General features: G+C 38.9%; 1 long non-coding RNA gene across 1 annotated transcript; it reads left to right on the top strand.

The window, feature by feature from the left end:
* Window positions 1–3,585: 3,585 nt before the first annotated feature.
* On the top strand, window positions 3,586–3,977 carry LOC129748031 (uncharacterized). The gene is made up of 3 exons (XR_008737631.1): window positions 3,586–3,722; window positions 3,776–3,840; window positions 3,904–3,977. It is a non-coding gene; the product is annotated as an uncharacterized LOC129748031 (long non-coding RNA).
* Window positions 3,978–4,991: the final 1,014 nt, after the last annotated feature.

The following is a 4,991-nucleotide window of genomic DNA, read 5'->3' as shown; positions in this document are numbered from 1 at the left end:
CTGAATCTGAAATCTGAATCTGAAATCTGAATCTGAAATCTGAATCTGAAATCTGAATCTGAAATCTGAAATCTGAATCTGAAATCTGAATCTGAAATCTGAATCTGAAATCTGAATCTGAAATCTGAATCTGAAATCTGAATCTGAAATCTGAATCTGAAATCTGAATCTGAAATCTGAATCTGAAATCTGAATCTGAAATCTGAATCTGAAATCTGAATCTGAAATCTGAATCTGAAATCTGAATCTGAAATCTGAATCTGAAATCTGAATCTGAAATCTGAATCTGAAATCTGAATCTGAAATCTGAATCTGAAATCTGAATCTGAAATCTGAATCTGAAATCTGAATCTGAAATCTGAATCTGAAATCTGAATCTGAAATCTGAATCTGAAATCTGAATCTGAAATCTGAATCTGAAATCTGAATCTGAAATCTGAATCTGAAATCTGAATCTGAAATCTGAATCTGAAATCTGAATCTGAAATCTGAATCTGAAATCTGAATCTGAAATCTGAATCTGAATCTAAAATCTGAATCTGAAATCTGAATCTGAAATCTTTTTTTTTTTGTACGTTTTATTTAAAGAGGGATTAACCTGTTGTTGTTCAAGGAAAAATTTAAATTACATTAAAAAGTTCACACTGTTTTATAAAATTAATCACTAGCTTTTCCTTTTTTTGATTGTTCTCCAGTTTATCTGCGAATCTGCCACTAGGTAGTATGTTTCGTCTCTGCTCGTCAAATTTTCGGCATTCTAACATAATATGTTTCACCGTCAACTCAGTGCTACATGTTTCGCATAGGGAAGGAGCGGGCTATATGCGCCTATTAAGCAGAACACTGATTTAATCAAATATCACGTCGAATATGTGTACAAAAACTAGATGCACGTGTGCAGGTATCTGTTTTCTATACAATGGAGTAATTTTTAAGTTAAAATTTTCTTCTGTTTCCAAGAAAACGATTTTATTAAAAGTGTTGTCTAAAATGCCGAACCTCAAACCGTGCGGGCTAAATGCGCCTATTTATGTTTCGAACAAAATTTCTGTTTTTTGGGCCATATTTCCGTATAATTTCATTGAAACTGCTAGAAAGTAATAATTTCCGTACGACAAACCTGAAGTTTTATAAAAATCTATGAATATTATAATTTTGTGGAATAAAACAAAAGTTAGGGTTGCCATACTATGGAGGCAGTTCATCCATGAGAAAAACTTTATCAAATCTGTCTTTTGATCTTCAATTCATTCTTAAGATGTCATTCAGAGCTTAGATTTGAAGGTTCAGTGATAAAAATCATTTATTTATTCTATTTAACCTGTTATTTTAGGATGGAGGCATTTTAAAAACATGATGGGGGCATACAAAAACACTCTATTATTCCACTAAATAATCATAATTAAACGTCCACAAAAGTTGAAATATGTTTAATTTCTTAAGTTCATTTGAGTAAGAAACCAAAAACCATCCTAGTTTTTGTTTATAGCTTCTTTACGTATAATTTTTAAAAGTCGAAATATTACATCAAATTGTATCAAAATCTTATTTTTTTTAAATTTTTTGAGTTTGTCTTATGTTCTAAGCGTATCACCCTCAAAATGCATTGGTCAGATAAGCTGTCTAGTCAGCCATTTCGCCAAACAGCCGTAGGGTCATTTAACCCGATAGGCCCATTTAGGAAACCTTTCCCCTACTGGAGATTCTGTTCCCTCGATCAGATGTTTATGCGTTATCCGTGTAGCCATTCCTTAAGCGAGTAAGCACCTTCTGTTCTTCTTGTTTTTCACGTCGTTCCATTTTTCCGTTGTCGGTTTAATTTCTTTTAGTTTTATATTCTGCTGGTTGCGCCAGTATTGATCATGCTGCAGCTTCAATTCCTTTCTCAACCATTTTAGCGCGTCCGCTTTAGGTATTTTTGTTATGTGTAAATATCTCTCCATTTCTGCCCAAGTTCGCAAGTCGATCCGCCTCTTCATTTCCGGCAATACCCACGTGACTTGGAATCCAGACCATCGTAACGTTCTTTAGGTTTTTGCTGTGTAGAATGTTTTGAATGATCGGATGTTTGATTCCGGATTCCAAGGCAGGATTCCTCTCTTCCGTTGGGTTGTAGATGCCAAAACCTACTTTTCCACTTGCCAGTGAGCCGTCAGTATACACTTCTCTTCTGTATCTGTATTTAGTGGCTTTCAGGTTGGCAAACATACTGACTGCCGACCTCTTGTTTCCACCTGTTTTGAATTGGTGTTTGATTGACCAATCAATAGTGGGCGATTTTTCCTTCCAGTATTTAGCTGTTTCAGTACGAAGTCGATAGATCGGTGGGATATGATCATTAATCGTTTCTGATAACAGATTATTTGCTCGGTTTAACAAGAGTTTTCACTACTGTTCGCTCTTTCTGCAATCCATATTGCTTTTCTAGCCCAGTTTTCGGTGATAAGGTGTTCAAAGGGGGCTACGCCGTTCTCTACGTAAAGAGCCTCAATTGGTGTTGAGCAAAATGCACCGGATACTGTTCGGAGCATGTTGTTATACGTCGTTTTAAGGCTCATAATGTTTTCAGGTTCAAACAATTCCCAGCCATAAAACAGTTTTGACATAACTGTTGAAAATCCGATTTTTAGTAGAGATTCTCGACTTCCAAGGCAGGTTATTATTATTAGAAAGCGGATGCGTGCAGCGCATTCTCTTTTTAACATTTTTATATGGTTGTTGGCATTACCTTTTGCGTTTAATTCCACTCCCAAAATTTTTGCTGTTTTTGTTTTCACAATCTCCGAACCGTTGGCTGATAACTTTTGTAGCTTCGCAAATCTGTGCCTGCCCTTTGTGCCGCAACACGTATGCAGCAGCGTGCTTTTCCTCGCGTTTATAACAAATCCGCTTTTCTCCGCCCATGATGCGATCTGGTCAATTCCATGCTGTAATCTTTTTCGACAGATTGCTATGAACTTACTTCCACAGATCAATAGAATGTCGTCCGCATAAATAAGCACCGATATCGCTTTTGGTATACAACTAAACAGCTCATTGATTACCAAGATAAATAATGTGGGAGACAAAACCGATCCTTGCGGTACTCCAGTTTCTTGTGGACGATCTGTAGAAAAGACTCCACCTACACACTGAATGTTCTTTCCTTCAAGAAATTTTGGATTACTTGGTACGTTCGGATTCCAACTTTGGCTTTTTTTTAATGCTTTCAGGATTCCCGGTCTCCATGTTCTGTCAAAAGCTTTTGAAAGATCAAGGGAAACCATTTCTGAGTGAAATTTGGCATGGCGGTGCTCGGTGAGGATGTCTTTAAGCTAACTAAGGTGACTTGTTGTTCCTCTACCATTTCGAAAGGCATGCTGGTTTGGGTGGATAAGGTTATGTTTTTCTAAATGTTGCTGCAAACGTTGGTTTATAATTCTCTCATAAATTTTTCCCAGACAAGATGTTAACGCTATAGGTCGAAAGCTGTTAGTCTCTCCCGGTTTTGGAATTGGTACAATTAAACTTTTTCTCCATGATTTTGGATATTCACCACATCGCCAAAGTGTGTTAAATGTGTCTGTTAGCACTACTGGCAACCTTGGTACGGAGATCGGACAAACGTCAACGCGTTGGCGCCGAAAAAGAATGTCATTGTTAGAAAATTAATCGAAACTGCGACACGTTTTTTCTTGACCTGGCAGTTAGTTAGTTTGTAGTGAATAGTTTTAAAGAAAACAGTATGTATTTGATTATTAGTTGTTCCGATCAACTTTTAATGTATTTTTTATAGTAGGTGGAAGCTATTTGGCCAGTTGCGCGTGATTTGAGTGCTCGCGGGTTTGTGAGTCGGAAGAGGTTAGGTTATAGAAATTCCTTACTGCGCAATTTGCCACTAAAATATTGTATTTCCTTTAATAGTTTGAGTGACCGTTCGGTTGTTCCGGTTAGGTGTACCGGGTTGAGCTCAATTAGAGCGGTAGGAAAGAAAAAGTGTAAGTACACAAGTGTACTTTTCATTTACCCGAAGATAAATATGATTTTCGTCCATTAGCTTCAAATAGCCGGTGATATCCGACGGTTTAGGGTTGCCAGAGCTAGAGCTTAGGGTAAACGGCGAAACTTATTTGTAAGTTCATAAGAGATTGTTTACATTATCATCATTTAAAAATAAAATGTATTTACAGTCGAGTTCGTTCGCAGGAACAGTTTTTATTTCCCACAAATCTCGAAAATAAAGCTGCAACGAGCAACCTAAACCTGGAACCGATGATGGAAGGCCCTACCGGAGAGCTGTTCAACTGCGTGACATGTCGCCGCCCGGATTCAGCGCAGAGCATGGTCGCTTGTGACGAGTGTTCGCAATGGCAACATTATGGATGCGCCGGTGTTACGGCTACCATAGCCGATCGAAGCTGGCTCTGCTGCAGATGCGTAGCTAGTCACAACGCAGTTAATTCGACTCAAACCGGCAACATAAACTCGCCCGAAGCACACACAACGTTTGCTTCAGCTCGCGCCGCTGAACGTCATGATAATACCACCGGTCCAATAAGAGGGAGACAGGACGATCCAAATTTCGGAAGACTTCAATCCTCGTCTAATTCGAATGCCGGATCAGTCGTCTCAGTCAATGCTATTGCTCATCTTCGTTTAAGGCACCTGAAAGAGCAAAAGGATTTGGAGGATCAAAAAGCGGAACGGGATCGCGAGTTTCTTGCTAGAAAGCAGCAGCTAGAAGCAGAAATAGCTTTGGAAGAGCTCAATGAAGGATGTGATCGTAGCGTAGGAGGAAAAAGTCATCGAAGTATCGCCGGTTGGGTGGAACAACAATGCGGATTCGTGCATACTTCTACCCCAGTCCAGCAGAAACCCGAGACAGTGGCTCCAAGTGCGAACCCACATCCCGCCATCCAACAGCGAGAGGAGCGGCAAAGAATGCAAGCAATAATTCAATCAGGTCAACAGATTCAACCAAGCACTGCGCCAAAACAAGCAGAGATTCCAGT

Source organism: Uranotaenia lowii, chromosome 1 (assembly GCF_029784155.1).
Source record: "Uranotaenia lowii strain MFRU-FL chromosome 1, ASM2978415v1, whole genome shotgun sequence".
NCBI lineage: Eukaryota > Metazoa > Arthropoda > Insecta > Diptera > Culicidae > Uranotaenia > Uranotaenia lowii.
The sequence above is the reverse complement of the archived record's forward strand: the minus strand, read 5'-3'. Positions and strand labels throughout refer to the sequence as shown.